Source organism: Tupaia chinensis, unplaced genomic scaffold (genome assembly GCF_000334495.1).
Source record: "Tupaia chinensis unplaced genomic scaffold, TupChi_1.0 Scaffold000544_1, whole genome shotgun sequence".
Lineage (NCBI taxonomy): Eukaryota > Metazoa > Chordata > Mammalia > Scandentia > Tupaiidae > Tupaia > Tupaia belangeri.
This window is the reverse complement of record NW_006160056.1, coordinates 1,896,124-1,909,376: the sequence shown is the minus strand read 5'-3', so window position 1 is coordinate 1,909,376 and position 13,253 is coordinate 1,896,124.

The following is a 13,253-nucleotide window of genomic DNA, read 5'->3' as shown; positions in this document are numbered from 1 at the left end:
AACTCATACCAAGTACACGTGTGTGCGTGCCCAAGTTCTCAAGAGGAGAATGAAGGAGAAAGAATTGTGGCATAGCTATCACCCTGCAGGGCAATTTCTCGCTTTCTGTCTCTGCATCTCTCCAGTGAGCACACAGATGCCCTAAAGCAAAAATCTCTCTCTAAAAAATATTGGCAGTTGGGACCAGTACCTAGCGTAATGGCTATGTCACTGGACTCCCACATAGCCGACCACCATTGGAGTCCCAGACCCGGCAGCTTAAACTCACATGGGCGCATGCTCGTGCATGCCCAAGATCCTGAGAGGAGAATGGAGCAGAAGGGATTGTGGCATGGCCATCCCTCCTGGGGGGTGACTTCTAGCTTTTTGTCTCTCTGTCTTTCTCTGTCTTTCTGGCGAGTGCACGCGCCCTATAGCAAAAACCTCTCCAAAAAAAGAAAAAAAAATGACAGTTTAGGCATGTTTTTGTAAGTATGAAATAATATAAGCAGGTAGTGGTATAAAGTTGAATAATGATTTATGAAAATTTTTTCACTCAATAGGGAGAATTAAGATAACTTCATGGAGGAGTAATCTTTTCACATTTCTTTTAGTTGCAAGAACCAAATCTCACCTGACTTGCACAGGAAAAAGATTGAGGGGCCAGGTAGCTGGTGCCAAATGGAACAGAGGTTACCATATCTAGCTCTCAGGAGTCACGGGATTAATGATGTTTGCTTTTCTCTGTGTATCTACTTTTACATCTATTTATGGAATGACTTTCTCTGCCTCTGAGTACACAGTTGTTGCAGAATGACATTCTCAGACTCAAAGCCACCGTCAAGTAGGTCAAAAGGGAACCATCAGCCACTCACTACAACTTCTGAAACTCAGTTCTAAGTCACTAGACAAGAGAATCTGTGGCTCAACTTCAGTGCCGTGTCAGTTTTGGTCAGATGAGCACTGGTAAGAGTTCTGAATAACAAATAAAGCCACAGAAGCCACTGCTATGTGCAGACTAGACCTCAAACAGTAAGTGTCAAAGCCTTGGCAGAAATCCTAAAGCAGATCATTCTATATTTTCAGGATAAATATGTTTTGGGGGAGAAAAAAAAAAGATATGATTAAAGAATTCCAGACAGAGAAAAGAGTTGAAGCAAAATAAGCAAGTACAGATCTGCCTGGGTAGCAGTATGTGATTTCATTTTCCTAAGAAGGGAGATGTGAGGGAACACAATGTAAAACTAGGTTGGAAACATTCTATGACCTTCGATCTGACTTCCACCCTTCATCTTTGGCTTCTGTTGAAGCAATCAGGGTTCTGTTTGTTCTTTTACTGGTGGTTGCTGTGCTTTGTGCCGATAGGTTGCTTAGAGGATTTGGAAACTAACCTGTTAAGACCTGTCTGCAAAAGCTTATAGAGGTAAAGTACTAAAAAGGTTTCTATGAGCATGCAATCTGTCTCCTACTTAAGACCGTACAAGGGAACATTTCATATCCCAAATCCTCAATTAAATTTGTTTCATAATTATTTTTCCTGGTGAGTTCAACCAAAATTTATATGTAAGGAACATTGAATGTACTGGTGGGAAACAAAAAGAAGTGACTATTTTTTTTAAGGGTCCGCAGTAAGATCAGATCCTGAATGCTATTGCTTGACAGAGGAAATGATTTTATGAGAGTCAAAAAATTTCCTGGAAAAGTATCAGGGTTAAAAAAATATATCATGATTCTTTGACAGAACTAATAACATTGACAACCATCTCTGAAGATAACTTTTGAAAAGGTGTGAAGGCACCAATAAACAATATTAGGAATTTAAAAAAATCAATGATGCTTCAAAGACTAAAAAGATAATAAGGTAATATGAACAACACTATGTGATACGGATGAAAACTCAGAGGAAATAAATCTCTAGGAAAAAAAAAAGTAACTCATTAAAATTTACTTGGGAAGAAATAGGAAATTTAAACAATCATATAGCCATAAAGGAATCAGAAGTTGAACATCTTGCAGAAAAACAAGGTGCAGTCTTACTAGTCATTTCCAGTAAATAAGCAAGAAAGAAATGTCTTCAAATACTCAAGAAAAAATAATTTCAATCCCACGCAAATTATCTCAGAGTTTAAAAAAGTGGTAATATTTTTGCTTACTTTAAAAAAAAAAAGTCTTCATTAATGGTAGAATGTGCACATGCATTTGGGCACTTTCTCATATGCCTGATATATTTCAGGGAGACTTGGCAGGGATTCGAACTCTGATCACCATGTGAGGTGAAGGTTCTCTACCACAGAATATTATAGCTGTGCATAGACCTACCTCTCCCTACCTATCTTATTAGACTGATGTGACTGTGATCTATGATTCAACAAAACAAAATCTCAAATTTCAGGCTAATCTTCCTTATGAATATAGATACAAAAATCCTAGACAGAATATTAATATTATCCTGAAAAGTGTATGTGCATGTCTACGTATGTGAGTATGTGTTAAGATGATGTATAGTTTGGTTCATCCTAAGGAAAGAAGTTTGGTTTTACGTATGAAATCAATTAATGTATGTTAATTGATGAAAGGGAAAAATCATAATCATCTCAATAGATATAGAAAAAGCAATTGATAGAATTCCACATCCTTTTCTAAACTAAAAAAAATAATAATAATAATCAGCTAGAAATAAAAGAAGGTTTCCTAAAACCAAGCAGTGACAAAGCAGTGGTGTGGCTGAACCCACATGGGAAAAGTCCTGGAATTGTGTCCACGGACCTCTCTGAGCATGTCAGGTATGCATGCCCATGATCCAAGCTGTCTGAGACAAGGGGTGGATTGTGGTGAGGGGTCAATGTTTTAGTTGCCTCTCTGTCTCTCTGAAGAGATGAGTCAACAAATTTATAAAAATAAAGAGGACTTCCTTAAAGTGACAAAGTGTACCTTGAAAAAACCCTAGAGCTGACATCATATTTATCATGCTGAAATACTGGAAGTATTCCCTTTGAATTTAGGAATAAGACCAAGGCATCTACTAGCACCATTTGTATAATACTGTACTGGAGGTCTTAGCCAATCATCAAGCAAGAAAAAGGAATGAAGGCACAAAGAATGGAAAGAAAACTGACATTATTTGTGGATATAATCTGTGCATTAGAATCCTAAAGAAACTAAAGATAAGTACCAAAGTTAATAAAGTAATTTAGCTCAGTTCCAATGTATAAAATTCAATAAATAAAAGTTTCAATAAACAGAAAATGTAATCTAAAACAGATAGTTTTGTAACATCAAAATAACGAATATCTAGATATGAAAATAACAACATTGTTCAGCAACCTTATGAAGAAAAGGAAAAATTTCATTGAAGAAATATAAAACCTAAATAAACACAGATATCATCGTATACATGGAGAAATACCAACTCTTCCAATTATATCAAATTTTGATAGTCCCATCAAAATCCCAGTAGGAATTTTGTGATACTACAAGCTCATTTAAAAACTTACATGGAAAACCACAAGGTCAAGACAAAGCAGAAAAAATAAGTACTTTCTTTATTACATACTCAGCATTATTATAAAGCCATGATAATTAAGCCAGGGGGATTCTGTTAGGGAACAGTCAAGTAGAATAGTCTAAAAGGCCAGAAATGGGTCTACTAGTCAATTATGGATCTTTGATATATACCAGAAAGTATATAGCAGATCATTGAGGAAAGACTGCACTTTTTGATAAGTTACTCTGGAACACTTGGATATCTATAGGTGAGAAAGTAAATTATGTCTCTATCATATATTTAAAGCCTGGGCTAGCCAGTGGCATAGTGCGGTGATTAAGGTGACTGGATCTTACAGGGCCCACTGCGAGGTTAACGTCCTAGACCCAGTGGTGTGAAAAACATGCTTGGTGTGTGTGCATGTATATCCAAAACCCTGAAAGGAGAATGGCGAAGAAAGGATTGTAGCAAGGCCATCCACCATGGGGTGCTTTTTCACTTTTCCTCTTCCTCTCTCTATCTCTCTCCAGTGAATGCATGAGCCCTATATCAAACTGAAAAAACAAAAACCAGTTACATTAAATTAAAAGCTTACATGAGAAAGGCAAAATTTCTCAATATAGGACAATATCTTTATTTCCTCTATACAAAGGGATGTCACAAAGTTAATGGAAAAACAAAATTAAAGTATGAGTTTATTTTGGTGCAAAGAATTTTGAATTCATACAATTTTTTTATAACATCATTTTCCATGAACTTTTGAAGACTCCTCGTAGAGCAAAGTGTTTCTTAAAATGCACATAAGAATCACAAAGAAAAAGTGGAATTCATCAAAATATTCAAAAGACATAAAAATAACATAAAGGATATATACATTTTCCTCTAGTTATTTAATTAAAGAAATTTTTAACAGATAAAATTGACAACATTTTAATATCTACATACATACAAAAAACACAAAACTTAAAAAATTTTGCACAAATCAAGTTTTAAAAGAAAAAAATGATACAACAACAAAAAAAGACACAATTGGAGAGAAAAGAGACAAAAGAAAAATAGGGAGGCCACCAGGCCTGAGCTCATCAGGGACCCCAGCCTAGCCTGCTGACCCCTCCCTAGGGCTACTCCAGTCTGCCTTCAAGAACCAACACCTAGTTCCTGCAATCCAAGGGATAAAAAGGTAGGAGCTGTTGCCCCATGTGTGCTGATGTTTTCTGTCCCTTACCCATCCAGGAACAACACGGAGGCCCAGGCTGCTCATCAGGGACCCTTGTCTACTCTGATGCGAGGAAGAAGGAATTGCTCTGACTTGCACAGTGCTGTGTGAAAGTCTACCACCTTACATTCTACCTATCCAGCTCAACCTCCACCCAATAGGGAGCAGAAAGGTTTGAGTATGCAGGAAACAAACACCTAAGACAGAAGACTCTAGAGAAATTCTCTCCCCACAACTCCCCTAACAATAAAAGGAGAGAACTTCCTCTCCAAAAACCTGAACCCCAAACTCCTACTGTGGATTCCACACTCCCTTTCACAGTAGAGGAAGAAAACTGCCACAGAGCTTATGTACACCATAGGGAAGAGCTTGAACACACAGCTACAGAAACATACTCAGTATAAGTAGGATGAATTTAGGATATCACCAGATGATTAAAATTCAAAGCAGAGTGACAAAATAGGAAAAAAAATAAAAAACAGAAAATACTTCCCCTACAGAGAACATAATAACTCCTTAGCAACAATGAATTAAGCACAAGAGATCAAGACATGGAAGAAGAATTCAGAATATTAATTGTAACAAAACTCAATGAGATGCAAGGGAAAACAGTCAACCAATTCAGGAAATGAGAAAATCCTTCCATGACTTGAAGAAATAGACACACTAAAAAAGAATCAAACAGAACTTCTAGAGATAAAAATATGTTGCAGGAAATCAAAACATCCCTTGAGGCAACCAGCAGTTAGCGTAATGGCGATGTCGCTGGACTCCCATGTAGTCGACCGTGGTTCGCATCCCGGACCCGGTGGCTTAAAACTCATGCCGGGCACGTGTGCGTACGTGCCCAAGATCCCGAGAGGAGAATGGAGGAGAAGGGATTGCGGCATGACCATCCCCCCTGGGGGGTGATTTCTCGCTTTCAGTCTCTAATGTCTCTCTCTGTCACGCGCCCTATAGCGAAATCAAAAAAAAAAAAAATCCCTTGAAAGCATCAATAGCAGATTAGACCATGCCAAAAGAGAGCATCTGACCTTGAAGACAAAAACTATGCTTTAGTCCAAGCAACCAAAAAGAATAGAAGAATAACCTTTAAAAATTAGGACAATGTATGGGAAATTCGAGACACCATTAAATGGCTGAATAGCTGGTTTTGGCTTCTTAAATGTTCTAACTAGGCTAAGGCAACTCTTTCCTTGTTCAGGAGCTCTGAACTGTCTGGGGTACCATCTGGGGAGCTCATGCTGAACATTGCTTAACCTTGAGTTACAGCAGAGGAAAAAGTTCTATGACACAGCATACTGTAAAAAAGCTATACTTGCGACCAGCAGTTGGCGTAATGACTATGTTGCTGGACTCCCATGTAGTTGACCGTGGTTTGAGTCCCCACCCAGTGACTTAAACTCACACCAGGCGTGTGTGTGTGCATGTCCAAGATCCTGGGAGGAGAATAGAGGAGAAGAGATTGTGGTGTGGCTATCCCCTCTGGGGAGTGATTTCTTGCTTTCTGTCTCTCTGTCTCTCTCTGTTCTTTCTGGCGAGCACATGAGCCCTATAGCAAAACCCTCTCATCCCAAGAGGAGAATGGAAGAGAAGGGATTGCAGCATGGCCATCACTCTCACTTTCTGTTTCTCTGTTTCTCTCTGTCTTTCTGGCAAGGGCACACTACCTGTATCAAAAACCTCTCAAAAAAAAAAGATTAAAAAATAAAAAGTCAGATTTAAAGGATTTATCCCAAACAATGGAAAAAAGATCCATATTTAGACACATGGTCATGAACTTTTAGAATACTTAGGGAAGAAATCCAAATCATCAGAGAGAAAAATCCAGAATGGACTCAGGAAACAGGAACTACACACAGGAGAGAGATGTAGAAATGTCCAAGATTGTGTGAAGGAAAGTTTCAGAGTAATTGCTCAGGTGACAACCAATCCACACAGAACAGGAGAAAGGAGGTTTCATTGAGACATTCATAAGAAAAAAATGAACCTACAGTGAATGGCTCATGTGTTTGTCATATTTCAAAGACTTCAAGTCCTACCAGAGAAAAGTTGCGGCTGAGTTAGTAACAGATATGTAGAAAACTAAGGAGGAAAAAAAAAAAAAAAGACAATGATTAAGGCCAGAAAGAAAATATAAATGTCATCACATTTTATCATATAGTTCAGCTGTTACAATATTTATACACACATTAAAATGTAAATATTAAGTATTCACCTAACTGAAATTATACACACTAGTAGAAGCAGGGGAGAGTAAGAGGGGAAGATAGTAAATCCTCATTTTTTCTTTGCAGGAAGTTAGTGTATAATATCTAAAAGTAGAAACAAAAAATGGCAGTTTAGGGAACAGCAAACGGCATAATGGTTACATCTCTGGTCTCTCATGTAGTTAACCATGGTTCAAGTCCCCAACCCAGCAACTTAAAACTCATACCAAGTACACGTGTGTGCGTGCCCAAGTTCTCAAGAGGAGAATGAAGGAGAAAGAATTGTGGCATAGCTATCACCCTGCAGGGCAATTTCTCGCTTTCTGTCTCTGCATCTCTCCAGTGAGCACACAGATGCCCTAAAGCAAAAATCTCTCTCTAAAAAATATTGGCAGTTGGGACCAGTACCTAGCGTAATGGCTATGTCACTGGACTCCCACATAGCCGACCACCATTGGAGTCCCAGACCCGGCAGCTTAAACTCACATGGGCGCATGCTCGTGCATGCCCAAGATCCTGAGAGGAGAATGGAGCAGAAGGGATTGTGGCATGGCCATCCCTCCTGGGGGGTGACTTCTAGCTTTTTGTCTCTCTGTCTTTCTCTGTCTTTCTGGCGAGTGCACGCGCCCTATAGCAAAAACCTCTCCAAAAAAAGAAAAAAAAATGACAGTTTAGGCATGTTTTTGTAAGTATGAAATAATATAAGCAGGTAGTGGTATAAAGTTGAATAATGATTTATGAAAATTTTTTCACTCAATAGGGAGAATTAAGATAACTTCATGGAGGAGTAATCTTTTCACATTTCTTTTAGTTGCAAGAACCAAATCTCACCTGACTTGCACAGGAAAAAGATTGAGGGGCCAGGTAGCTGGTGCCAAATGGAACAGAGGTTACCATATCTAGCTCTCAGGAGTCACGGGATTAATGATGTTTGCTTTTCTCTGTGTATCTACTTTTACATCTATTTATGGAATGACTTTCTCTGCCTCTGAGTACACAGTTGTTGCAGAATGACATTCTCAGACTCAAAGCCACCGTCAAGTAGGTCAAAAGGGAACCATCAGCCACTCACTACAACTTCTGAAACTCAGTTCTAAGTCACTAGACAAGAGAATCTGTGGCTCAACTTCAGTGCCGTGTCAGTTTTGGTCAGATGAGCACTGGTAAGAGTTCTGAATAACAAATAAAGCCACAGAAGCCACTATTATGTGCAGACTAGACCTCAAACAGTAAGTGTCAAAGCCTTGGCAGAAATCCTAAAGCAGATCATTCTATATTTTCAGGATAAATATGTTTTGGGGGAGAAAAAAAAAAGATATGATTAAAGAATTCCAGACAGAGAAAAGAGTTGAAGCAAAATAAGCAAGTACAGATCTGCCTGGGTAGCAGTATGTGATTTCATTTTCCTAAGAAGGGAGATGTGAGGGAACACAATGTAAAACTAGGTTGGAAACATTCTATGACCTTCGATCTGACTTCCACCCTTCATCTTTGGCTTCTGTTGAAGCAATCAGGGTTCTGTTTGTTCTTTTACTGGTGGTTGCTGTGCTTTGTGCCGATAGGTTGCTTAGAGGATTTGGAAACTAACCTGTTAAGACCTGTCTGCAAAAGCTTATAGAGGTAAAGTACTAAAAAGGTTTCTATGAGCATGCAATCTGTCTCCTACTTAAGACCGTACAAGGGAACATTTCATATCCCAAATCCTCAATTAAATTTGTTTCATAATTATTTTTCCTGGTGAGTTCAACCAAAATTTATATGTAAGGAACATTGAAAGTACTGGTGGGGGAAAAAAAAAAAGTGACTGTTTTTTTTAAGGGTCCGCAGTAAGATCAGATCCTGAATGCTATTGCTTGACAGAGGAAATGATTTTATGAGAGTCAAAAAATTTCCTGGAAAAGTATCAGGGTTAAAAAAATATATCATGATTCTTTGACAGAACTAATAACATTGACAACCATCTCTGAAGATAACTTTTGAAAAGGTGTGAAGGCACCAATAAACAATATTAGGAATTTAAAAAAATCAATGATGCTTCAAAGACTAAAAAGATAATAAGGTAATATGAACAACACTATGTGATACGGATGAAAACTCAGAGGAAATAAATCTCTAGGAAAAAAAAAAGTAACTCATTAAAATTTACTTGGGAAGAAATAGGAAATTTAAACAATCATATAGCCATAAAGGAATCAGAAGTTGAACATCTTGCAGAAAAACAAGGTGCAGTCTTACTAGTCATTTCCAGTAAATAAGCAAGAAAGAAATGTCTTCAAATACTCAAGAAAAAATAATTTCAATCCCACGCAAATTATCTCAGAGTTTAAAAAAGTGGTAATATTTTTGCTTACTTTAAAAAAAAAAAGTCTTCATTAATGGTAGAATGTGCACATGCATTTGGGCACTTTCTCATATGCCTGATATATTTCAGGGAGACTTGGCAGGGATTCGAACTCTGATCACCATGTGAGGTGAAGGTTCTCTACCACAGAATATTATAGCTGTGCATAGACCTACCTCTCCCTACCTATCTTATTAGACTGATGTGACTGTGATCTATGATTCAACAAAACAAAATCTCAAATTTCAGGCTAATCTTCCTTATGAATATAGATACAAAAATCCTAGACAGAATATTAATATTATCCTGAAAAGTGTATGTGCATGTCTACGTATGTGAGTATGTGTTAAGATGATGTATAGTTTGGTTCATCCTAAGGAAAGAAGTTTGGTTTTACGTATGAAATCAATTAATGTATGTTAATTGATGAAAGGGAAAAATCATAATCATCTCAATAGATATAGAAAAAGCAATTGATAGAATTCCACATCCTTTTCTAAACTAAAAAAAATAATAATAATAATCAGCTAGAAATAAAAGAAGGTTTCCTAAAACCAAGCAGTGACAAAGCAGTGGTGTGGCTGAACCCACATGGGAAAAGTCCTGGAATTGTGTCCACGGACCTCTCTGAGCATGTCAGGTATGCATGCCCATGATCCAAGCTGTCTGAGACAAGGGGTGGATTGTGGTGAGGGGTCAATGTTTTAGTTGCCTCTCTGTCTCTCTGAAGAGATGAGTCAACAAATTTATAAAAATAAAGAGGACTTCCTTAAAGTGACAAAGTGTACCTTGAAAAAACCCTAGAGCTGACATCATATTTATCATGCTGAAATACTGGAAGTATTCCCTTTGAATTTAGGAATAAGACCAAGGCATCTACTAGCACCATTTGTATAATACTGTACTGGAGGTCTTAGCCAATCATCAAGCAAGAAAAAGGAATGAAGGCACAAAGAATGGAAAGAAAACTGACATTATTTGTGGATATAATCTGTGCATTAGAATCCTAAAGAAACTAAAGATAAGTACCAAAGTTAATAAAGTAATTTAGCTCAGTTCCAATGTATAAAATTCAATAAATAAAAGTTTCAATAAACAGAAAATGTAATCTAAAACAGATAGTTTTGTAACATCAAAATAACGAATATCTAGATATGAAAATAACAACATTGTTCAGCAACCTTATGAAGAAAAGGAAAAATTTCATTGAAGAAATATAAAACCTAAATAAACACAGATATCATCGTATACATGGAGAAATACCAACTCTTCCAATTATATCAAATTTTGATAGTCCCATCAAAATCCCAGTAGGAATTTTGTGATACTACAAGCTCATTTAAAAACTTACATGGAAAACCACAAGGTCAAGACAAAGCAGAAAAAATAAGTACTTTCTTTATTACATACTCAGCATTATTATAAAGCCATGATAATTAAGCCAGGGGGATTCTGTTAGGGAACAGTCAAGTAGAATAGTCTAAAAGGCCAGAAATGGGTCTACTAGTCAATTATGGATCTTTGATATATACCAGAAAGTATATAGCAGATCATTGAGGAAAGACTGCACTTTTTGATAAGTTACTCTGGAACACTTGGATATCTATAGGTGAGAAAGTAAATTATGTCTCTATCATATATTTAAAGCCTGGGCTAGCCAGTGGCATAGTGCGGTGATTAAGGTGACTGGATCTTACAGGGCCCACTGCGAGGTTAACGTCCTAGACCCAGTGGTGTGAAAAACATGCTTGGTGTGTGTGCATGTATATCCAAAACCCTGAAAGGAGAATGGCGAAGAAAGGATTGTAGCAAGGCCATCCACCATGGGGTGCTTTTTCACTTTTCCTCTTCCTCTCTCTATCTCTCTCCAGTGAATGCATGAGCCCTATATCAAACTGAAAAAACAAAAACCAGTTACATTAAATTAAAAGCTTACATGAGAAAGGCAAAATTTCTCAATATAGGACAATATCTTTATTTCCTCTATACAAAGGGATGTCACAAAGTTAATGGAAAAACAAAATTAAAGTATGAGTTTATTTTGGTGCAAAGAATTTTGAATTCATACAATTTTTTTATAACATCATTTTCCATGAACTTTTGAAGACTCCTCGTAGAGCAAAGTGTTTCTTAAAATGCACATAAGAATCACAAAGAAAAAGTGGAATTCATCAAAATATTCAAAAGACATAAAAATAACATAAAGGATATATACATTTTCCTCTAGTTATTTAATTAAAGAAATTTTTAACAGATAAAATTGACAACATTTTAATATCTACATACATACAAAAAACACAAAACTTAAAAAATTTTGCACAAATCAAGTTTTAAAAGAAAAAAATGATACAACAACAAAAAAAGACACAATTGGAGAGAGAAGAGACAAAAGAAAAATAGGGAGGCCACCAGGCCTGAGCTCATCAGGGACCCCAGCCTAGCCTGCTGACCCCTCCCTAGGGCTACTCCAGTCTGCCTTCAAGAACCAACACCTAGTTCCTGCAATCCAAGGGATAAAAAGGTAGGAGCTGTTGCCCCATGTGTGCTGATGTTTTCTGTCCCTTACCCATCCAGGAACAACACGGAGGCCCAGGCTGCTCATCAGGGACCCTTGTCTACTCTGATGCGAGGAAGAAGGAATTGCTCTGACTTGCACAGTGCTGTGTGAAAGTCTACCACCTTACATTCTACCTATCCAGCTCAACCTCCACCCAATAGGGAGCAGAAAGGTTTGAGTATGCAGGAAACAAACACCTAAGACAGAAGACTCTAGAGAAATTCTCTCCCCACAACTCCCCTAACAATAAAAGGAGAGAACTTCCTCTCCAAAAACCTGAACCCCAAACTCCTACTGTGGATTCCACACTCCCTTTCACAGTAGAGGAAGAAAACTGCCACAGAGCTTATGTACACCATAGGGAAGAGCTTGAACACACAGCTACAGAAACATACTCAGTATAAGTAGGATGAATTTAGGATATCACCAGATGATTAAAATTCAAAGCAGAGTGACAAAATAGGAAAAAAAATAAAAAACAGAAAATACTTCCCCTACAGAGAACATAATAACTCCTTAGCAACAATGAATTAAGCACAAGAGATCAAGACATGGAAGAAGAATTCAGAATATTAATTGTAACAAAACTCAATGAGATGCAAGGGAAAACAGTCAACCAATTCAGGAAATGAGAAAATCCTTCCATGACTTGAAGAAATAGACACACTAAAAAAGAATCAAACAGAACTTCTAGAGATAAAAATATGATGCAGGAAATCAAAACATCCCTTGAGGCAACCAGCAGTTAGCGTAATGGCGATGTCGCTGGACTCCCATGTAGTCGACCGTGGTTCGCATCCCGGACCCGGTGGCTTAAAACTCACGCCGGGCACGTGTGCGTACGTGCCCAAGATCCCGAGAGGAGAATGGAGGAGAAGGGATTGCGGCATGACCATCCCCCCTGGGGGGCGATTTCTCGCTTTCATCTGTCTGGCGAGCGCACGCGCCCTATAGCGAAATCAAAAAAAAAAAAAATCCCTTGAAAGCATCAATAGCAGATTAGACCATGCCAAAAGAGAGCATCTGACCTTGAAGACAAAAACTATGCTTTAGTCCAAGCAACCAAAAAGAATAGAAGAATAACCTTTAAAAATTAGGACAATGTATGGGAAATTCGAGACACCATTAAATGGCTGAATAGCTGGTTTTGGCTTCTTAAATGTTCTAACTAGGCTAAGGCAACTCTTTCCTTGTTCAGGAGCTCTGAACTGTCTGGGGTACCATCTGGGGAGCTCATGCTGAACATTGCTTAACCTTGAGTTACAGCAGAGGAAAAAGTTCTATGACACAGCATACTGTAAAAAAGCTATACTTGCGACCAGCAGTTGGCGTAATGACTATGTTGCTGGACTCCCATGTAGTTGACCGTGGTTTGAGTCCCCACCCAGTGACTTAAACTCACACCAGGCGTGTGTGTGTGCATGTCCAAGATCCTGGGAGGAGAATAGAGGAGAAGAGATTGTGGT